General features: G+C 31.2%; 1 protein-coding gene across 8 annotated transcripts in view; it reads right to left on the bottom strand.

Moving 5' to 3' along the window:
- Nucleotides 1-21570, bottom strand: part of LOC111627361 (polycomb protein SCMH1-like) — a 36373-nt gene extending 14803 nt beyond the window's left edge. The window contains exons 1-3 of one of the 8 annotated variants that reach the window (XM_023370923.1): nt 7816-8519; nt 6323-6426; nt 6196-6234 (exon numbers count right to left, since the gene is read on the bottom strand). The gene's annotated coding sequence lies outside the window, so the exon portion shown is untranslated. Of the gene's footprint in view, nt 1-809; nt 1993-5970; nt 5992-6195; nt 6235-6322; nt 6427-7815; nt 8520-21461 lie in introns of those variants that run through there. The other 7 variants (XM_023370921.1, XM_023370922.1, XM_023370920.1 and 4 more) reach the window with 7 other exon arrangements.
- Between the last annotated feature and the right edge of the window lie 3925 nt (nt 21571-25495).

A 25495-nucleotide genomic window follows, 5' to 3' on the forward strand; every position in this document is an offset into this window, starting at 1 on the left:
TTTAGATATCTTTTAGCTTTAACGTGATTTTATTTCATTAAAAGCGTCACGGTTTACGAAATCGGAAAAGCATTCATTATGTTGCAAAAACTTTCCAGGATATGACGAACTATTGAGGATAATAAAACGAAATATTATCCAAAATTCCAAAAATAATCTTTCGTTGTAACAAGTTATAACTCTTTTATTAATTTTGTACGATTAAAGGCAAAAGAATCACAACTTCAAGATAGAAATACGAGGTTTTATACAAGTGAAAGGAGCATGAAATTAGTCTTGCTTCTCGCATAAATCTAGTTAAATTATATAATACTTCTCTCAATTAAACAATTACATGTAGCGGAATGCGAGATGTGTGCACAGGATGCAGAATTCGAGTCGATATAATTCCCACACCTGATCGGCATGTCCTGTTTCTCACATCGCACGTGTGACACCTACTCTATCGGCCAACATCCGGGCCCTGTTTTGACCTTGGCATTAACAGGTCAGGGGAGGTAACCACAGGCTGCACCTGTCTCGCGCACCTCCACGTCTGCGTGGGTTCAGAACTGCACCCAGTGCAAGCAACGCATACACATACACATACACATATACACATACACACCACGCCCTTAGCTTTTTCATCCATTGTAAATTTCTGTCACGCATCGGCAATACCCGACTTTAATTGGTCGGGTAATTACGGCAGAGACTGGTGTCCAGTTCTCACGTGTATATCAAACCTTCTAATCACTCTGTGACCTCTTCACATATGTCACACATACAAGCAATGACATCGTTTATAAGATTGGGTGGGTCAGGGTTACCTCGGGCATCGGGGCCTCGTTGGGTGGGGTCTGCACTTTTTCAGTCACTCTCTCTTTCTTTCTCTCTTCGGTTTCATCCTACTGTTTTACCTTCTATCTTCACCTGTTCTATTATCTACTCTGATAATTGAGAGACAACTTTGGTCGAAGGATAATGGATACAACGCTTTTCAAAAAAAAACAAAAGATAATTTCCAATTTAACAATATACTTGGGGATGAGAGATTATTGCTTTCTGTATTAAAATATTGCCTTCTATTTTTTAAGTATTGCATTTTACTTTAAAAACACTGCTTTCTAGTATAAAAAAAAATTTGATTTCTATTTTAGAACACTACATTATTAATCTAATGGTTTCATTCTGTTCTAAAAGGTTGACTTCTATTCTTAAAAATTGCTTTCTAACTTAGTGTTTTTGCTTCATAGTTAATAATAGTTAATATTGTTTTTATGCCAAAATATTGCATTCTAATATAGATACTACTATCTATTGTAAAAAAGAGTTATTTATCTGCTAAACAACTGTATGACGTTCTAAAATGTAACCTACTTTCCTTATATTAAAACATATCTTCTAGTTTTAACAATATATGCAATAAATAGTATTAAAATTGCTTTATGTTCTAAACACTTGTTTCTAATCTGAAGACTACTTTCTAGTCTAAAGCTTGATTTATATTCTAGAAAACTATATTTTAATCTAGAGGTTGATTTATGTTCTAAAAACTTACTTGTTATTCTTAAAAATTTCTTTCTATACTAAAATATTGCATTCTAATTTAAACACAATTTTCTAAACATATGCTTTCTATTGTAGAACATTACTTCATATTCTAAACAATTTCATAATGTATCTCTCTATTCTAAAATATACTTCTACTGTTGATTATATACATTGTCAACAGTATAAAAATTGCTCTCTACATTAAAATATTGCAGTATTATAAATACTGCTCTTCCATTCTAAACACCTGCTTCCTAATCTGAAGACTACTTTCTATTCTAAACACTGTATACACTATAAAAGATACTTTCCACTGTTGGCAGTGTACACTATCAACAGTAGAAGGTACATTTTAGATTAGAGAGAGTAATTTTCTAACAATTATCCCATTAAAATTGAACTTCATATCATAAAATAAATTGAGTAATACTGTAATTGGATCCTTCAAAAATTAATTTTTATTTATTTATTTACAATGGGAATTCCTATTAAATTTTAAATTAATGTATAAATTATTACTAGAAAATGTCAAGTAGCAGGTAATATCTGGTAGTTGAAAATCGAGAAAAGTAACTTTCTCATACCGAAAAGTATTTTTATTAAGAAAAAAGAAAAAAAACTAGTTTTGTATAGTGTAATTGCTGATTTTTAATGAGAAAAACATCAACAAAACAGCTTTTAAACTTTATCTTTAGTATTTAAATTAATTTAAAATTAGAAACTACCATTAAAAATTAAAACAAATTATCGCATTATAGAGAATTAAAAAGTTTGTCTAGTGTCCATAAAAATATAATAGAATTTAATAGAATTTTAAGTGTATTTTTGCTAACCTTGTGTGAAATACTTCTCAACACGTCGATCGCGAGCTACACAAATGAATCATTTTAATACTTTTCCTACCGGGTAACCTAACTTTACGAAAAGATTGAGAAACACTGTTTATGATTATAAACAAGGTTGAATAAATGTAGATAAATTGAAAGATATGACAAATTTATATAATTTTAAATATAATTTCAAATTAAATTTAAAGATATTTATATATATTCCCAACTAGTAGATCGCGGGCCACACATTCAATGATTTTGCAATAGAATAAACGTAGATCTTAGAAAAGGTTGGGATGTAGTGTTTAGTGAAGTTTACAAGCCAAATGAAGCGAAATAAATATAGATCTAAAAAAGAGATAAGAGCATCACACAAATTAATAATGAAAATATAATTTTTAAATGTGTTAAGGAAGATAATACTTAGAAATAATAGAAAAAGTATAGCTAACTCTAACAGATTTTACAGTAAAAAAAAAAAGGTAAACAAAGTTGACAATCGTAAGATTTGAAGAAATTTTTAAGTGTTTTTATTGGGGATCAAAAAATTCGAGTCTTAAGTGTCAGGAAAAATAACTAGAAGCAAATCCTATTACATTGAAGACGTTTCATTTGTTCTGACAGCGCACAAAAACAACCTCGGGCCATAATATTACATAAGCACTCGGAGGAGGCACAAGTCTCTACCTAGTAGTTAAATGACAATTTTAAGAAACAAGACAGTTGAGGCTCTCACTCCCTTATTCACAATATTCTACCCCTTCTTCCGTTTTAAATTTCCCTATAAAAATTAGGTTATTAACGAAAAATTTTGCTAATTTGCATAAAGAACTTTTATTTCGATTGATAAATTAAGGAAGTTATATATATCAAACCAACCCCCCTATATTTGGGAATATCCAGGCATTGCCCTAATTATTATTTTTAAGGCATTAATCATTAGGGCAACCCACGCACGCCCGGGGGCACCCACTTGGGAGGCTCTCTCTCTCTCTCTCTTTTTTTGTAATGCCTCGGGGACATGAACGATTATAGAACTGGCTCTGAACTCACGTGATCTATTAAGAGTCTTTAGAAGACTCCCCAATGGCTCAGCATCTTACGCCATTAATTTACCTTCCACCCTTCTACTACATGGTTTATAATTAGAAAGACAAAACGTCGAAGACGCACAGAAAAAAAAAACACCTCCTTCCCATTTTGTAAATGTCACAAATTATTGACCGTGACAAATAGATTGTGATCACTTAGTCCTACTTATATTAAAGTAGGCCAAAGATTTTAAGTAGGACCGTGCTTAATGCCAAGACGTTTAATGATTAGAAGGGCAGAGAACTCTTTCTTTAGTGTGACGTATCGTTTGTGACGATTTGTCACACGAAATTAGCGCATTGGATCGCTTTACTTCATTCCATTACTCTTCGTGTCACTGAAACTCCATTCAACTTATATTGATTATCTGTACAAAAATAGCAATTAATAACATTTCGCACGCTATAAATTATGTTTCATTCATTAAAATATCATCTAAATGTATCTTTCTCCTATTTAAAACCAATTATTAACTGTAAGATTAAATGTGTAACTTAAATTTGCGCATTTTTGTCACTTAAATTACTTCATTATACATTTAATATTCTAAGAAAAGCATAAATTATAAAGACTTATTATACCAAAGTTCTTGAACATGCAAAAATATTCGAGAATATCTTATTTTTCGAACATTCAATGTCCAATATATTTGAATATTTAACACTAATACTAAGTACCAGTATCTGATATCCTCTCAACACTAACACACTATATCTTATGAATAAATAATATTTAATACATTCAATACGTCAATACATTTGTATTTAAATATATTTTTTAATATTCTATATTATATTTTAGAATATCTAATCATACGCAATATACGGATAGACATAGCAATCTTAACACTTTTTTATTTTGAATATCCATACGGGGCCATCCATTAATTACGTATACAGTTTTTGGTCACTTTAGACTCCCCCTGTTGTGTCAGTAGTGTACTTTTAGCAAACCCTCCCTTTTAATTACGTGTACGATAGTTCATAGACCCCCTGAAATTAAAGAAATGACTTTAAAAAGTTCTGTAAATATTTCCTAACTCATAGTTTATTCACGTAACTAAGCTTATAAGAACAAATTTGTATGCTACTAATATCATTAAAAAAGTCCACTTGAACAATGCTACGACCCCTCTCGCTCCCCATCGTGTACAACAATTTACTTTTAGTGACCCCCTTCCTCCCTTAAACTGTATACAGTATGTAATTAATGGGCAACACCATGTTTTAAACATTAAACATTCAGCATTTTTTAACATCTTTTGTGCATATTATATTTAATATATTTGAATATTTAGCATTTGTGAACATTTAAATGGCAAGTATTTTGAACATTTACTATGTTTTAAAAATCCAATACCTAATATTTTTTACCATTTCAAACTTTTCGGACATCCCACTAAATACTTATATGAACCTCTTCGTATCTATTATTATTCTAATTTATAAGGAAAAACAAATAAAATGAATTATATAGAAATTATATAAAACTTTAATAACACTACCAAGAAATAAATAGTAAACCTTACTTCCTTATTAATAAATGCTTCTCTAATAACTGTAAGGACATTCATAATGGGTTCATTTTATTATTTTAAACTATAATTAAAGCCCAAAAGAAAGGTATAATTGCATACACCATAAAGCAGTAATAATCAAATATTTACTTTATAAATAAATATACAAAAAGAAATATTTTTAAATATAATTTTAACGTGCCTGAAGGTAATTTTTGAAGCTATTAAATTGTTTTTAATGCGTTAAAGTATCCTGTCATAAAACCCGATATGAATCTAACCTCGATAGATGATATAAAAGTGACAAAAATTTTTCTGATCCTCCACCTGAAATCACGTGACTTTACTGATCTTTCAATACCAGTAGCATGAAAAAAAGTAAAGTCAGGAAGTTTACAATTCAGACAGAATGAGAACACAATGTAGAGTAGGTCAAGGAATGGCGGTGGAAAACTAAAATAAAAAAAAAGAAAGAAAAAAATTCAAAAAATCAAAAAAGACAGTTCCTTGTCGGTATTTTCATCGCATAAGAGATAAAACTGATGACGATCAACACACTAAATTCTAAACCTTTCTGACGTCATTTCCTGTATTCAGACCAGCTGTTAACATGTTTTGACCTTAGTTACAAGGGTCAGGGTTGCCTCAGTCATTACAGAAGGGTTAAAGCGTCTGACTAGCATTATCCTAAATTTATACGGACTGACAGTAATTTCTAACGTTTAATCAACAATCGCAAAATGAAATTTATGAGTTTTGTACTGCGTAATAAAAGATATTAAGTGGTTAATTTGTACAACCATCTGGTAGAAAATATATATTTTAATATATAAATTAAAAAAAAAATTGAGCCAAAAGTTAGTGTATTTTTTTAAATCAAACTTTACAAAATGAGAAATCTAATAAGTGTATTTATACATAAAGGATACTTAAAATACACACGCTTATAAAGATCTAGTAATACATATAATTATACATAAAGATGTAGGCTATACTTACACAGAAGAGTTACTAATACGTGTACAGTACATATATTAATACATAAAATGGTACTATACGTATATAAGTCATACATATTTACATAAATTATATAATATATTTAAATACTACTAAATAATTTGCATAAAATATCTTAAAATTATATAACATCAGTTTGGAAATTTTTATATAAACTTACGCATTAAAAATCGTATAATTAACATTAAAAATATGGAGAGTGCTTACCTTTAACAATGAATATTATAGGCACCACTTGCAAAACTCCTATTAAAAAAGGAGAAACGAATACATTTAATTATTAAAGATAATACAATTGCTGATCTTAAGAAAATTTTGTATCATTAAGACGTACAATTATGCTAATCTGTTGACACGAATGTTAAGTTGTGACTTTCTGTACAAAAGATACAGTTACGAGTTCCTGACAACACCATCCATCAATACCCAAATTCATCACTAGAAATAACAATAAGGGTGAAGTAAAAATGTAAGGGGCCACAGCACTTTACTGCTATTAGTTTCATCAACAATAGAGCACAACATATTCTAACATGAAGATTATTCATCTAACAATGTCGGATGTCAACCGACGACGCTTTCTATACAAATCTTTTCACTTTGTAGATTAAAATCTTACTTGTTAAATTATTATTATTTTCTTTAAAGCTTAATTTACTTTCTATACAATTTATAGGACATAATTTTGATGGAAAATAAATATAAAAATATAACTATCTTAAGTTGAATATTAAGCGAGAAGTTGGGAGGAAAAGGTATATAAAATATTCATAATGATAGAGCAAAAAATATGCAAGCAGGTTGATAATATTTTCTCACGAATGATATCCCTCCCATTTATTTAGGGTTTCAAGGCCCCTTTCCGCTATGCATTCTTCGAATTTGTGATCACTATGCTCCAGGCCTCAACCACATATTCATTATTTTGGAATGGCAACTCATCAAAACTCTTGTAAAACTGAAGAAACAAGAATAAATTACCAATAGCTCTATTTATAATTTGCTTCTCCTGATACATAAAACAGATATTTATACAGAATAATATTCATCAGCGAAGCGTTTCACGTTACTTCAAAACAAAGAAAGCATTATTCATTGAATTTTTTTTATTCTAAAGTGAAATTACTGTACTGGCTTCCAACATATCAAATCTAAAGATAAGAGATATCAAGCAAAAGTAAGGAGGGAAAACACTGATCCAAAATGGATCTTCCAAGTAGATTGTTGAATACATCAGATAGATTTTTTCTCGTATATGTATGTGTGTGTATATATATATATATATATATAAAACAGGGAGTGTCGGCATCATTTTTCTCAGTGTAAGCACACACGTGTTATCATAAATTTCCACAACGAACAAAAGGAATTGGGTGTGAACGGGAACCAGGAAAGATTTCGAACTAACTACTCCAGTTTTGAATTTAGAAAGTTTCAATCTTTAAAACATTTCATTCACGTAACTCCTGTTAGATGCAAATCCTCAATTATACATCTTTATCTGGGTTGCACCCCGCACGCTACAGGCAGCCTACCTTATAAGAATTACCTAAAGCGCAACAGCGGCATATTTAATTCCCCCAAGTTAAAAAAAAGGAAAGAAAATACAAAATTATTGATTAGTATTATCGATATAAATTGTACAGTACAATAATTTAAAAATTACTCGGTTTATAATTGACGTGATAATTAATTAAGCAGTTACGAAGCCGGTACGTAGGCGAATTATTTATTTTTTAAAGTAACGTTTAAGTTTAAAGGTAGATAAAGCAAAGCGTCGGCCATAATAGAAAAGCAGAATGTAGTCAAAATGCGGGACATACTTACACGAATAGAGAGCAACATCGGTCGAAAGTTGTGACTGGAGCATGAGAGCTACCTTGACCCGACTCGTACTAAAAGGCGTGGTACAACATGATCTACTCCTGTCCTATATGTTATCTGTAGGGCAAGGCAAACACAGCTTCCCACGACACTGCGACAAAATTTCACCAGCAGAAATCAAATTAGTAAACCGGTTTCCTAACTTCGCTATAAGAAAAGCTGTTGACAACATCCCCGGGGCCACATCCCACAGGAACAGCGACCTTCACATTCTGACATCTCCGATTAGCACTTTAACCTTTGGGTCGACAGCCATCTGCCAATGCTTCTCTCCGGACACACCCGAACCATTGAGCATGCGCGCAGACCGTACCGTGTCGTCGACGTAACAGGAGCCAGAGAGATAGAGCGGCTAGTGTAGAGGACCCCAAACTGTCATCTGGATCGCTGCAGGTGTATTGACTGATTCGACCTCTGCCGTGGGAATTCTCTCTTTTGTAGCTAATTTTGGATAGAGGAAACCACTATCGTGTGAAAGTGCCCGATAAATATCTTTTTGCCTAACGATTTCGCTTTTTTTCTATTCTTTATTTAACACCGAATAAAAATCCACTTCTTTACTTTTTAAAGTTAGCTGCTTGGTGTTACGATTCTAATGCTTATATTTAGATTTATTATTTTTATATCTGATCAAAATTCTCTTTACATTCTTAACTCGTAAAATCTCTTGATAGGTACATAAAATATTCAGTTAAGTTCAAAAAATATTCGGACAAAGCCAAAAATTCAGTTATATACAGTATATTAAAAACTACTCATTTAATATATAAAATACTCAGTCCCCAGATACGAATATTCCGATAAATGCTGTCAAATATCTGTAAGTTCACAAAATATTCCAATAATCGCCATAAAATATTCAGTTAGCTTCCAAATATTTAAATAAATGCGCAAAATATTCGAACAAAGGTCAAAAAATATTTATGTAGTCCACAAAATATTCGGTTAATTCCCATATATTCAAATAAATGTCAGAAAATATTAAGTTACGCCCACAATTTATTCAATGGGTTCATAAAAAAATGTTGAATAAGAGATTTAAATGGGTAGATAAATAGAAAAATATTCAGTTAGCTCTTAGAAAATATGCAAGTAATTCCAGAAAAAGTGATATTTACTGACAATTAAAGACAAGAGACGTCGTTTTTTATCACTTCCTTTTGTTTTCCGAAACAATTCTATCAGTTGTAAGGTTATTTTAAAACATATGAGAAACAAATTTACGCGACTAATTATGTACAGTAACAAGGATAACAGGATTTATTTCCTCCATGCCATATATGGCATTTCCTAGTGGACAGCGGCTAAAGTTGATGTTTAAATGAACTTTTTTCACATTAATTTCCTTAAAAAATGAATAATAAAATGAAAAAATAACTTTAGAATTTCCATTTCTAAAAATTAAGACCTAATTTTAACATTTTTACAATTATTCTTTACGATAAACGTACACATTTCTGGTTATTTAAATAGAAATACACAAGAGGTGCACGTACAGTACTTTTGGGATTATTCTGTCTTAGCTCTAAGCTCTAAAGAAAAAAAAAACATGCTGTAAGAACCTTACTGTCGTTTGTAGAAGATAAATTAATAGAGTAAATACAATATTTCAAATTGTGGATCCAAGCGTGTCTAATTTCAAAATGAGAAGCCCGCGGCATAGCAGAGTGCTCTCACACACACACATACAACCAAATTTCCAACACGTGACGCGGAGATAATAACGTAATACGAGTCGATATCCGAGAAAAATTCCTCGGTGTGTCTAATTTGCATATCGTAGCTAGCAGACTAACTCGGAAAATTAATCTGATAGCCTACACTTTATACCTTTATACCGAGTTACATGCTCGTTAAGACGGTTGGAGTACCTTCTGGTAAATACTCTCTACAAGAAAATCTAATCAATATTTCTGTACCTAATAAGGCAGAAATTTAAAATTTTAAAGGAGAAAAGGAATAAAAATAGTAACATAAAAGTAAATTATAATGGTTCCGCTCTGTGTTTCAAAGATTAAGAATAGAAATAGACACTTAAATACGCCTCAACTGATAACATTTTTCTTGGATATTTCGATATTTATGTCAAGAGCTACGTAAAACATAGCCTAGAACTTAATAAAATCAGCACGTAGAATAATATAGAACTACGTTAAATTGTTTAAATCAAATAAATTAATTTCTTTATTAAACAATTGATAGAAAATTTAATAATGGGGGGTTAAATACGTATTTTTAGCGTGCATTTAATTTCAATAACTATAAAAATAAGCGAATTCTGTACGAAAGTTTTTAGGTACAAACTTATGCAAAAAAACATAATAGAAAAGTGATATAAGTTAAAATATGTTTTGTAAATATATGAAAAATCTTTGTTTTATTAATCTTATTCATAGATATTTATGACTATCGAAGAGGGATAGACTCCATCTCACCGTATTCGAAACCTGATATTATATAAGGCAGCGATGGCATCCGCCCCCTCTCCTCAAGCCTGATATTATATAAAAGTATGATGGTCCGGGACCCGATCAAACCCTTCTCAGGCTCTAATATTATATACTACCATATATACAGCCATTTGAAATGTAAATTCTAACAAATCGATCTCCAACGAGAAAGAACAGCTTATAAATTAATGTCAACGTATTGCATGATAAATATTGCACGACTTTATAACACGAATCGATTACATAAGGTATAATTGCATTTAAATCATTTTATTTCATTTATTTTGAAGTTAAATTTAGCCTTACACAAGAAATTCGTATAAAAATATAAACTCAAATACAATTTTCTCGAGTGGAAAATTTTAAAGTCGGATTTCTAGAAAGCAAACTTCAGAAAAGATAGCTTTAGGAGTAAAATATTTTCTTCAATGCCTCAAAAATTGGTTATTTCAACCGTGTAAAAGTACACTTCTATTTTCAGGGTGAATAAAAATTTCTGAGAATTCATTTGGAAAAGAGAATAAATCTGTCTCTATACCTGGAAGAGATAGTAACTTTTCCAAGAATGGAAATCTTCCCTTACCATTTATTAAAATTTAGCTCTTCAGGCTCTTAACATGTCAATTATTGCCGCTTGCATCATTGCTAGAAATTTAGATATATGATGAAAGTTAAGTGACTCTCACTACAATCATTAGTTTTGATACCCTGAAATGAACACTGCATTAAACTTTTCTAATGTGCCACGCGCGTTAACAGGAATTTCAAGTAAAAATCCCTCTAGATTTTATATATACATGTTCTAAAGTATAGGTCTATTAAGTACACTTTTGATAAAGTACCAAATGTAAACACCTGTTGGAATGTATAAAGTTTTATCTCTATACCCACTACGATGAAGCTTGCTTTAAACACTGATGTGAAGTATATCCTGTAAAGTGAATTAACTTATAAAGAATACTATAATACGATAGAAGAAGTATGGCAAATTCTTTAATCTTGGTGTAAAGAATAATTATGCGGTACTTAAGTATAGTTTAACTTATACATTAAATACAAAATTAACAACAAATTTATCAAATTTTCAATAATTTAAACGTTAAAATTCAACTGTTAACTATCAATTTTACAAGTTAGAAGTCATGAAAATAATTATTTTCTTTTGAAATTACAGTCAGTACACAAGAATTAAGATTGCAACTGACTGGTCAGACAAATTTCCCGAGCTTTAGAAATATAAAAAGACGTTAGAAAAAGGAAAAAATTTGTCTGTGAAAAGTCAGTCGATCAAAATTCGTGCACATTATTTTTCTATTGTGGAAGATAAAGATTAAGAAAGCGACTGACTGGCGAAGTAGTAAGTCGGCGCGTTTGAGTGTAGGTTTATGAAAATTATAGAACTAAAAGGTATTATGTCAGATCAGTGCCCTTTTGTCACGAAAGAGAGGTGACGGCCTTGTCACATACTCAGTTGGCATAAACAATAGAAGGACACCGTCTCGTCCTCCGGCAACGGTAGAGAGTCCACACTTGGGTGGCGGAATATTTTGGTAAATATTGACACTAACTATTGTGTTAGAGTCGGGTCATTACCACAAGATACCATTTATAAAAACCTTCTAAATTTTTATCCCATTAAGTATAGCCTGGAGATATCACCTGGTATGGGTGCATTGACTTGGCGAAATGTCACAAAATTCTAGATTTTTTTTGATTTTTTTTATTTTCTTTAAAGAAAAGTTGAGCGGCGATCGATAATGCATCGAGTGAAGGGGGAAGTCTAAAGCAGACAATGGTGGGATTTTAAAATGGTTGAAAGGACACGACGGTTATCGAACTGCACTTGATGTCTGTTCACGTGTCAAAAACTAGCGTCATAAATGTTTCTGGCTGTACAGTCATTACTGATGACACTAGATATATTGTTAACTGTCAAAGTTCTTTTGTGGACGATGTCGCCAGACAGTAGTCGTGAGAATTAGGGAGGATATCCATTCGTCCCCTCGTCACTACTGAAAAATAAAATCTAGTGTTACAATTACGTGACTACGCTTTTCTGATGTGGAAATTACAGTCGATACACGAGTATTAAGATTCCGGCCCATACCAATGAAGATACAAACGAGATCTTTGTTTCGAGTACCAATCGTGCCGTGAAAATCAAACATGATCTTAAACCAGGATGTGTCACATCGTAATAAATTAATGTGCGCTCCGACACTCCCTTGTTTATAATTTTAGATTATTTAAAAGTCGATACGAATTTTTGCACTTTTTCCCCCTAAATCATGTTTGGTTTATGGTCATAAAACACGGAGACTTTCCAATTGTAGTATTTGGACAATTTCCATTTATTCTGACCCCAAATCAAAAATAATTTAGTACCATTCTTTGTCAAAATTTTAAAGTTTTTTTCTCTTTAGCTATAATAAAACTTAGATCGTTAAAAGCTAATGAATTATAAAAATAAAAATATATACAGTTTTTTTTTGTAAAGTAGAACGAAAAATACTATTTAGGGCAATATTGTTTAATAAAAATAATTGTTCTATTCTTATTCGTTAAAATATTCATCGATGTAGATCTATCTTTACCTTATATAAATAAGTAATAAACAATGAGCCGTAATTAGAAGGTGAGGGTATTGTTATGACTAGTCGAAATATTAACATCCTTGAGAACAACATTGTTATCAACGTATAAGAAAGGGAATAATCTTTTTTTATTTTGCTAGAGGAAGTATAGTTAGGCAATCCCACTTATTGTGAGCTCGGTATAATAAAGGGATTGTTGAAAATTCGACAATAGCCCGTGCGGATATCCAGCACCGACTCCTAACAACAGGAGTTTTATTATTTGCATTAGAAACAATTCCCTTTACAAAAGAACAATTTTCCCCATCCTTCTCCTTTGGCGCTGTGTATTTCAATCGAGCAAAACTTCCTACAAGAGCACAACCTGTTCATTCTTACTTCACTAAAGAGCACAAGTGATCCAGGAACTGGCTTCTAGACATGCCCTGCCCCTGTATTCAACCGCACGATGATGATAAAAAAAAAGCAACAAGGGGTTAGATAACTGCGAGTCTTCTATGTGATGATAAATACGACCCCCTTGCCATTTAAACTGCTTCCAGCCAAGTTCCACCATGAAATCTAGGTGTGGCCTTCTACGAGACGAACACTACCTCATCAAAGTGCACGTGCAGGTCTGTGCCCGGAGCTACCCTCTGTCCCATCAACTTGGGGTGTGGACTGACAGGTCGACTTTTCCCCCATATTCCCTAACTTCCTGAATCTCTTTGTGCACAGTAGTCATATAAGATTATATTGCAAAATGTGATATGACCCAAAAAAATTACTTCTATTTTACGATCTGTAAGTATCCTTATCGTTAATTTATCTAGTTTTAGAGGAAAATTTAAATATGTTTAAATAAAAAAAAAAAAGAAAAAGTCATCGTGACAACTGCATGGATGCCGATTTCTGAGCTGCTGATAAATGATTCGAACATTGTGTTAACACGTCCCCCATCATTATAAACGTTCTTAGATGGAGTCGTTATCGGTGCATCTGAGTTACTTATTCTGGAGCATTGTCATTTCTAAACTTCCTCCGTCATTATAGATTCTTGGCACAATCTTTTCTAACAATATCCTTGCACGAATTCATAGAAAAATATCACATAAATAAATATTTTTACGCTACTCAAATTATTCTTTCTGTTCAAAAATCTCTCTCGCTTTTTTTTTTCTCCTAGCGCTACAAAAATAGACGAGCAGTTATACATCTTAACCACGCCCTTTGCGTGAGGAGAGGAACTCCACCTAAAAATCTCACGCTGATCTCGTGACATACGTGATTTCATCGTGACTATTGTATCACGTGTTAGTCTTCTGGAGAGGAAATGCAAAATAACTAAACTGGCTAGAAATTTATAAACTGCTTTTTCCTTTGTTAAATTTCGACAAAAAGAAAATAACATATATAATCTCTCGTAAAAGTTGTATCGTGCGCGTGTACGAAATTAAACTTTCGAGAAAATCGATTTCTATTTGTAATTTCCGAATTAGCATCGATTACAGTACGAATGGCGACTGTAGCGCCGTCAATAGCAGTCTAAACAATTTAAGAAATAAAATAATATTCTGAAATTATTTAGCGAATTCTTGCCCTATTTAATTTTAATTTAATATATAGGCCTATATATATATATTTTTTTCTTATAATTCAGTAGGTCAAGGCGAGAAGAGTTGATAAAAATGTAGTGACGAAACTTTCTTGACATTCAGGATACATCAGTACAAAATATTATTTACAAGTTCTTTTGTAAGAATAACTGATGTGAATGACTAGAAAGAGTGAAACAGTTCATTTTAATGTGAATTTAATGTTGATAAGTTGACTTATAAATGATAAAAATCATCAATTAAGAATCTAGAGAAACGAAATTTTGACAGTTAATTAAAACTCGATTGCGTGCAGGATCTTCACTCTTATACCCAACCCTTAGATTTCCTGCACATATTTAAATGATTAAAAACTCTACATGCCTTAAAATTCATTAATCTAAACTTCACTTAAGAAGATAATTTCCAAATGGTCAAGGGGGGAAAAAAATGATAATAATACTTAAATCTAGAGGACTGTAATATAATTTTTTATACGTATATATTAAAAATCGTATATATACAATATCATCAACACGTTATATCAGTAGCATTGTTTCATAAAGGGTTAATTGAAGAGAATATGTGAGGTCACTGTACGTCTTTCTTTTACAAAGTACTCCTTTAGAATACCTGCAGCTATGCTACTGGCAGTCACGCCAGCCACCTGGAAGGCTCAAGCTGCAGGCTATCGTCAGCCTTCTGTTATCTGATCATTATGTCACGCACTCTGGGCACGGTAGGGGGGACAGGTCAGAGGTCAAGAGAGCGAGGCACGCATGCCGATAACACGTGAGCGGACTAGTTCTTTGACCCGAAGAGATCAATCGTTTTTTGTCCACTCCTTAAATTTCGAATTCTTTCATTTTTTTTTCTTTTTTTACTTAATTGGTAGTTGGTCTTTTCTCTTGCTTTAAAAGCCTTTCTTTTATTAGGATCGTCTCATTATGTTTGAAGAATGATAGTGGCTTATCACCCAAAAAATCCCGAACAATAAAAGAAGAATTCTCGCTGCATACAAATAAAAGAACCCGAATCTGTCGAGGAATTACATTACTGTACCATTGTTCTGTGCAGAGATAGCAAAAAGGGATCGATATGAGAAATTAACTCAATATTACTACTTTTTTTTTCTAGAGACACGCGGTTTGTGGCATCTTGAATATATCTGAATGCTATTGGCAAAGGAAAAATACGCCAAGTGACTTTAGTGAACAATAAAAAAAAATAGATATAAACCAGAAAACGTTGTAGACAATACAATTTTTTTTTTCTCAGTCACAGCAGCTCTTAAAAGGCCTCCAAATAACTAACATTTGTGAGGGTCTCAGATAACTGTAGGATGCATCATTAATTTGCTGTTGTCTGTCGTAAAATCTTCTTAAAAAACTATAGTTACACTTATTATTATTATTATTTTTTTAATATCGTGCTTTCTGAATTTTAACAAATCGTCCTTTCATGTTATTATTATTAAAAATATATATTTTTTTCTTTTAAATATTCCAATATAGTTAATTAGTTCAAACACTTCAGATAAGATAACATTAAACTTAAAAAAAAATATTGAAAATTATCTAAAATATTTACAAATAAAATCTAAATTTAATTTTTAAAAATAACAATTTTTTCCTCTTGAACTCTGAAATTTTACAAACTGATCTTACAATTAAATCACTTTTAAGTTGCAAAATCAGTTTCTAAAATTGGCCTAATTACGGTTAAGCAATTTGAAGGAAAACAAAAGTTTGTTTTGGATAGTTTAACCAAAATAATCTCTTTTTTTTTAAACAAAGAAATTTATTTTCACGAGACCAACCTATATCAAAACAAAGCTTCAAAGTTTGAAGAAGCCTCGGGCAAATTCATTATAAAGCTCTCTTCCCCCTTACTAGTTAATAATATGTAGGCCTTGCTTATGACCTTTGGTCATTCTGAAACAAACGGTTCCACCCTATCTTCGAGCAATAATTAAATAATCAAAAAATATATATATATTTACAAAGCTGAAAAAATTCGAAAAATCTGAAGGTGATGTAACGAACAGACTTGTCTATAAACTTCTTTAAAGATCGCTTTATAAGCACCAGTTGCCATACAACTCTACTAATTAACTTTGACTGAATATTTTAATTTTAAATTAGTTTCTATCCACAGCAATAAAGATGTTAAATACAAAAGTCAAGCGCTAATGTTAATTTATGCTCTCTTATTACAATTTGTAATAAGTGATTATAATTCACAGGAAGGATTTTTTTCCCTCTCTGCTTTTATTTTTTATTTTTTTTTATTGTTAATCTTTGGTCAATTTTGCTTTAAAATTTATCGAAATTTATGAACGTTACCGACAGAAATCGACATTCTGATATAAAATATTTTTGTTGTTCGACTCGGAATGACCTTTGAAGTTGGCTATTTTTGTGTGAGTGAAGGAACTTGCTTCCTATCTCATATGCTTATTCTTATCTGATTCCTGATACACAGTGTATATATATACGTATATAGTTTTTTAGATGTTACGATCCAAAATACTGACAAGAAGATAATAAAGTATCTTATCTCATTGGAATTTTCACGTTTTTGGATCTTTTTCCTGTCGAAACAAACAAAAACTTTCGTAAATATACCCTCATGTTTCCTATACGAGCATTGATATACGTATAAATCTTATAATTTGCATAACTCCATTTGCCTTACCAATTATATAATTACAGATTTAGAAGATTTTAGAGCAGATTTACTCGTATAGCATCAACATTATAAGAACGTAGATTATTTCAATCAAAATCTCATTAAGTCAAAGTTTTTATAATGTAATAAATAACGAGAAATTATTTTGCAAAAATCAATAAAAAGAATCAAGAACAATGTCCTCTTATTAAATTTCTTAGGTATTCATTTTATCTTAAATTTGTTCGATGTAATTTCTTAGAAATTTCGTGATTCGGATCAATTTCTTGGAGCGTAAAACAAGCCATATTTTTTCCAAAAAATATAAAAGAAAGGAAACCTTCTTAAAGATTTGGGCAGGAAGTATTAAACAAGGACGAAAAGAAGGTGCATTGATCTCATTATTTCTGGAAATCAAGCAAATCTATATGATAAATTCATAGAGGAATGCGGTGCTTGAGCAGCAGACCAATATAAAAATCAAATTTGAATATCGTCCTTGGAAGAAAACAGAAAGAAATAATAATAATAATAATAATGGAATTTCTACTGTCATTATCTTCTTTTGAACTAACCTAAAAAAAAGGAATTTTACGTTTCTTCTTTCTCATTTATGCATTTTTTTTTAAAGAAATATCGATTTATTAAACAGAATAAACTGTACGTAAAAATCATTTTGGATCAGTCGTTGAACCCATTCCACGCTTAAATAGAATTTCCTGATTATTGGAATACATTTTTATTGTCAAAACTCGTTTTCTTTAAATATTAATGTGTCCTCTGAGATATCCTGTTATTGAGGAATACATGTAAAAAAAACACTAGGGATTATTTCGATATATATTGCTAAGAGATGGCGCTACGCGAACGTGTTTCTATATGCAAATTCTTCGAAAACAATACTTTGGATTAAGTTATTTGTTTGCTCCGTTGCCTCGACAAATAATTGCTACAAAATGTAATCTTATGATTCTATTTAATGCACAGATTATTAAGGAAATTTGTTTGTTATGTTCTATTGTGATAATTTCGAAACAGTGAATAGTACTTGTATCCAGGCTTCGAGTATGTTTGAAACTTAAAAAAGTTTGGGAAGCTCTTGCATATAAAAATCTACAAATCTGTTGGTTCTAGTCTACATAGTGATGTATTAGTTATGTTACTGCTCACATTTGTATGTTAATTTTAATCCAGATAAGCGATAGTTCAGCCCCACATTTATATATTAGTTCTAATAAATATACCAGAATATATTAATAACATTAGTCTATACATTAGTACACTAGTTCTAATCAATGTAAAGACTGAAACTCATTCATAGGGCCGAAAATCCGTGCATATAATCATCAATGGAGCGTAACTCGTTACTTTGTTAATGGAAGAAGGATAAAAGAAACGAGTAAAAAAAAATCTAATGATATAATTTATCACAAAAATTTTGTTACAGTATAATAGTCTAAATCTCATTTATTTATCAGCGCTAAGATATTTTCCTGTAAGAGTATAAAGGAACTCGGATGAATAAAAAAAAGTTTAAAATTCAATTATTCCTACGAATCAGGAAATTAACAGCAGATCTACGAGGAAGAGGAATATATTATCATTTAAAAACTTTATTATAAACGGATTTCGGCCTACGATCTAGATAGAGGGTGTGTAGTTAAGATTCTTCATAATTCCTTTACCTCATTATACAAGTATGGCACCACTAGGGCGTACATGTGTCCTCTTGCTTTCAGCTTTCATCGTGGAATGTTTAAACTTCTCCACCCCCAAAGACCATCCTACAACTTAAATCAGTAACTATAGTACAGTAACAATGTCACGAATTCACTATAAATTTACATGACTCGAGCATTTACTCGACTTGAACTTTCTACTGGCCTCAATTTTATGTCTCGAACTATTGTGGTGCCTCCGCCCCAAAATTGTGTTATTTTGAACTAATTAAACAAATTTAAACTCGTTTTCCACTTGAAAATAACTCGTTGGTTATAAAAACTGTGATAGAAGCTTCTGGAAGTGAAATTGTATCGATAATTTTAGAAAGATACCCTCTGTGATAATCTTAAGACCTATATTCTGATACTGTAGACGATAGGCATAATTTCGTTGTAAAATTTAACAATATTTGAACTCTATGAGTAACGACATACCTACGCTTCAACTTTTAATACGCTGTGATGAACTAGTTTCATTAACTTAATATTACTAGTTTATAGAGGAGCAACTCGTTTGACAATAGAGAAACGTACAACATGGATTGTTAATGGATAAAAGCAAAACGGTTGAGTGTTATGCTGCTGATTAAATATAATTTTGAAACGTTGTTTCGCATAATAGACTATTCAACGTATCGTGTTATTCACTATGCTGCATCTTCACCTTAGGGCAAAAATCACATCAAAGTATTCATTGCACTTTGCCATCTAACCTTCAGTAAAGGATCATATCATTGATGTGTCAATCAGTGACCTGAACTTGTCAGATCAAAATCGTGGACTCTATTCCTTCAAATTCACTAAAAAAAACCGACCGACGGACGTTCAAAGTTGAATCGAAACAGCAAACGAAACCTGTTTTTATTAATTAAACTTACTTAGCCTTGTTCGGATCAACTCTATTAATACAAACTTTATTACATCAGCTGAATTATTATTAACAGGTGCGTAATAGAATTAAATTGTTGAAATTTTGTCAAATTTTCTCTAACTGGCATCGTCTTCTTCCTTGAATACAAACAAGAAAACATTCTGAACTCCAGACAAACACCTGTCAATATGACCTCATATTAGAATATTTGTCCAGATATTCCAAATTACAGTGTAGCTGTTTGAATAATGACAGTTCAAAGGTCGTCCGGGTGGTTGAATCGGGTCAAGAAGGTGATAGCGAAGACGTCTGACCTTTCACTTCCAGATCTAGAGTGTTTGACTTGATGAATGGATCAAGATAAACAGGGCATTTGTTCGCTCCTCCTCCCTATATAGTCAGCTCTTTACTGACTTTCTTAACCCTTTTTACTTAGTTAGAATGAACTCGTCCGTGCAGCGATATGTGTTACAAAATTTTTCTTCCGACCTGCCAAGGGTGTGCGACAATTTCTACTTGAATCATACCTCGATCCTGGATATAACTAGGACATCATAAATGCCACCTTGTCTTTTCGTAACGTTGTAACATTCGTCGCTATACTACAACACAATGTAGCGTAGCAACCAATGTCATACATTGCACGTAAGTTACTGATGTACAGTACTTTTCATAACTTTCGACCGATTTATGAGTCAATATTCTAAGAGATAACTTGAAGACGAACATCTCCCTTAATGGTTGGCATTCAATTGTTTGAAAACAAGTTTGAAACTTTTCTTTTTACTGATTATGATTGATGGACGATTGCTGCATGCAATAACTGTCTCCTACTAATAGATAAAGACCGCACATCTATATCAGAAATAATAGAATTACAATTTGCTTAATGAAACTTCTATTGTTTAATAATGTTTATAAATGACGTCCGCATCGAAAATGCTCCCCAAATAATTCTGATTTGTCCACTTATTAGGATAATTACTTAAAAAGAAGAGTAATTAACCATTACTCACTCTTTTCTATAATTTTAAAGTCTATAAAGCCATGCTCCTTATAAAATAAGGATAATAATTATTATATCCTTCTACTGCCTAACAAAATAGCAGGATTAAAGTAATATATAGAATGTCAATAAAGGGATTTAATATACAATAAAGTATTAGTAACGTACGATATATAATAAGGCAATGGAAGTATATAATATATAATAAAGCAATAAGGATTATAATAAAGCAATAGAGGATATTATATGTAATAAGACAATTAGGGTTTACAGTATATAATAAACCAACAGAGGAATATTATATTCAATAAGGCAATAGTACGACATAAAATAAGGTAATAAGGGAGAATCTAGCGTACAATAAGGTAATAAAAAGTTATAACGTGCAATAGACAATAGGCAGATAAAATATATAACAAACCAAAGGGAGGTTACATTAATAATAAACACTTGCCCATTTTGTGAATGAAAAATTCTATAAAGTAAACACTACTTAAGTGAAGGCTTAACAATTAACTAAAGTATAAACAAATTCTTGAAGAAGTATAATTTTATTTATAAAAGAAGAGAAAAATGTGCTTTGAATTAACTTCTTATATGTCATGACAGTAGTCACGTGCAGCAGGGCGGTGCAAGAAATTTAACGTCGGGCAATATTGCTCGAAAGTAAGGTCTACACGAAGAGATAAGGATAACTACCTACTTACAACAGATGTTTGCTGAGGCTGGTGGCTGCAAAAGAAACAAACGGCGACATATTCTTACTCCCAACGAGATCTCCGACACTTCGCTCTACATCGCACACAACAGCAGTCAACTCTCTTCTGATTGGTCGAAAAGACGCCGACGACGATTGGTTACCCCCGTGATGTCTTTCCAGCTGATAATATTTATTTAATTTCTTTTATTTAAACATCCCGAGTACATTTTTTCGGTTCTGCTTCTAACGCCTTTCCTTTATCCCATTATTTAAAAAAAAAATAAAAACTTCCAGTTCTTTCGGAAATGCACTTCATCAGTAGAAAATCATAATAATAAAACGAGGTCTATGTAGGTCACATTAACATCGTTATAAGAATGAGGATTAAAGAAGAACATGCTGAAGTACTAACACTTTATACAAGCAGTTTTACTGTTATCGATATTAAAATGTAACCTATATTTTAAATATCGTCATATTAATAAAGGAAATAAAAAGTTTTATGTAAATAATCACCAACTTATCGAAGTACAACAACAGTTAATGCTTGTGTATAAAATATACAGGTGTAGCTGATAGATAAAATACTACATTACATAAAATTTATATTATAATTTAACAATATACAATCCCTATTCGTTATTATATATATTTTAACCTTTATTATCTTGTTAAATATTCTTCCTAATTTATGCCTTTATATATATATTTCTCATTGCTTTATACAGTTTAAAATTCTATGAGCTATAGGCCTACATGTATATAGCTCAGGGTACCTGCCATCTCTATCTTCATCCTTATCGTCTATATATTCTTCGTGTTATCATATATTATATAGTTTACATTCTTCTATGAGCTTTATACCTGAGAAAAGTGTACAAGTACAGTATATAGCTCATAGAAGAATATATCATATTACAGATTCATAAAAACGATAAGAAATGGGATCTAAAATATCTTAAAATTACCTTACAAGTTTAGATCTAATTTTTTTTGATTAAATAACCCCTTAAACTCAATAGAGAAAGGTTAGAAAAATAGAACATAATCGATGAACATGTTACAATTCTCGTCATTCTTTTGCAATTATCAAGTAATTATCATTATCCACGAATACTTTACAACGTGATATTTATCCAATTAACACGATTATAAAGATGTTTTAGTTTTCAGATTACCTATCACGTATTAATAAAATGTCACGAACTTTGGCGTTACTCTAAAATGCGTGAAGTACTTGAAATATCGTGATTTCTCTTCTTTTTTTTCACTGTCATTAAGTTTTCCAGATTATTTTAATAAAAAGACAAGTTTGTTTAAAAGCTAGTTTCTACTGTTATGCCTAAATTATACGAATTATTTATAATTGTTAGCGATTTTTTGACAATTAAATTTTTAATGGATATTACTCAGATATAAAATAGAAAAAATATATATATCCTCAACAATACAGTTTTATAATTAGTTAATGAAGTAGTACAGACATACAGAATGATAAAGAGCACACCATAATGTGTGTTTTAATGTAGAATATATTCTTACAAATAATATAATTTTTAACAAATATAGGACTTTGTTTTTTAGTTATTAATACAAAATGCAAAAATTTAGAATATTTTAATGATTTTTTAATAAAATAAGACCTAAAAAAGTTAAAGTTTATGAGTTAGAAAAGTTAATTTATATTGATTTCAAGTAAAAAAAAAAAATGAAATTGCTCGAACTATCTTATTTTATCCTAAAAGAAAATTTAATAATAAACAGTTCTATGTAAAATTTCTATAGTTTAAGATATTATTTCCTTGTTAAGTTGAAGAAATATTAAAATATAATATTTATGATGCTGTATTAGGTGCTGAGAGTTTAACTACAACACATTACAGAGGCAAAGTTGTTACAGATATTCTTGCATGTACACATCAAATGTACGTAGCTTACAATTTGCAATTCGAGCCCCATAATTAATTAGGAAGTAAATCTAAGTAAGGCACATAAGAATATTGATTCACACAGACTAATAATAATGTTTAACAAGTCGAACTATTAATAATGTTAGTTGAAGTTTCACCTGTCTGTGTTCTTTGCTCACTTCATATTTTTCCTGCACGAATAGCAACGACACAATTCCAGTTTGGGTGATTTAAATTTTGACATGGGTTAGCGATCGGTACTCTTATCGCTCCCATCATCGGACCTTAACTTGGTAATAATCAATTCAGTTGATTAAAAAAACATTTCCTCGTTGGACACGAGGTGGAAGGTTATTGATATACGATATCCTGGAAAAATGCTTTTTACTGCTGCTACTTGTATAAGTGCAATGATTTTAATATTATCTATGGTAATTTTGTTTGGTCTAAAACCTAGCAATATTTTCATAAGAATAAGTATGTCATTTAGCTCGTTCCACAATATCAAAACAGAATTATACATAAATATTTTCCTACGTCTTAAGCAAATTATTGGAAAATTTTTTATGCTTTATCCACATTTTATTCATATTTTAAGTAAAAAATGACAAAAATATACATTCTTTTAGTGAAATCCTGAAAGACTTAGCTAATTTCAAACAGCAGGGCATTCAGGAATCTCATTGATCAGTTTCTTGCAATGCGAAAGATCAATTAAGATTTAAATCTTCATGTATAAATCCTGAATATTTCACTAAATTTAAATGTAGAATTAAATATATAAAAAAAAAGAATTTAGTAATTTAAATATATTATTATTATTATTACTTTTTAGTAATAATATACTAAGCTTAACAGAATAACTCAGCAGGATCGTAAGGTCAAACTTTATCAATATTGCATATTGCTCATATCTGTGTAGTCGAAATGTAAGGTCCTCATCTACAAATCGGTCATGCAACAAGTAATTTGTCAAAATTTCTAACGAGACTCCGTCTCCGATGCAATATAGAAAACAAAACCACGAACCTAGAGAGAAAGAGAAGTTTAAAGAGACAGACTGCTCGATGTGGTAACAAAAGCCAGGATAAAAGGTCACAGTTCACGACTTACTCCTTTGTGGGTTGATTATTACAGTGCAAGAGTTGGTATATCTTATCGGAAGCCCGATCTCGGTTTCACCTCTGACCCAATGGGGCTGAATTTATCGTTCTGAGGTCAGATGAAAGGTGGTAAGTCGTGCAATCGTTATAGACATAATCACGATATCGAATCCGAAAAAGTGACTCGTGCCACTATCCTGAAATGTGAATCTACTGATAATTATCTCTTTACAGTCTACAGTCATCGATGACGTAGGCTGTAAATTTACGTGGTTTCCTCGCTTCTAATCTAGATATCTATTCACATAACTCTAGAGATTCGTGTATGTTTGTCTCTCGCTGGATATCTTAAGTGGTGCACACACTACTTTTCACTTACTCTTCTGTCACGAAGACTTTTCACCACGATTTGGCGTGAACGATATTTCACGACCCTTTACTCGAACTGGGGATTGACCTCAACTCCGTGTTTCCACTTTTTAAAAAAACACTCCCAAATTAATTTCTATGTGATTTTTCAGTATTAAATATAAAAAACATTTCAAATTTTCAATTATTTACTGGCATGCTTATAAGAATTATCTCAGGCCACATAACTGTAATTCCTAAAAAAATTTATGATTTCTTAAAGACTTAAGTAAATATACAGTCAGATTTCGAAATTGCGCCAGTGTTTGCTCGTCTGTAATCGACACTAAACTGAAGTATCTCAAATAGAAATTATATGCGATAATCAGTTTTACATACAAGTATGATAGTTTGAAAGACACGCAATTTAGTGAGAACAATTATGTCGTTTGCAATGCAAAATCGTATATTTAGCAATTCACTTATACATTACTGATTATTTAATATTTATGAGGTCTATCCTTTAAAAAGCATTCGCTGCCGCTTTATCGGGACGCTATATCGAGGTTTCACTGTATATATACAGTTGAATCTCGTTATTACGAACTTGTGGGAAATTCCAAAAATGTTTGTGAAACTGAACGTTTATTGTATTTTCCTAGAGCCAGTATAGTAT

This window comes from Centruroides sculpturatus, unplaced genomic scaffold (genome assembly GCF_000671375.1).
Source record: "Centruroides sculpturatus isolate CEXI.00-Female unplaced genomic scaffold, Cexi_2.0 scaffold437, whole genome shotgun sequence".
Lineage (NCBI taxonomy): Eukaryota > Metazoa > Arthropoda > Arachnida > Scorpiones > Buthidae > Centruroides > Centruroides sculpturatus.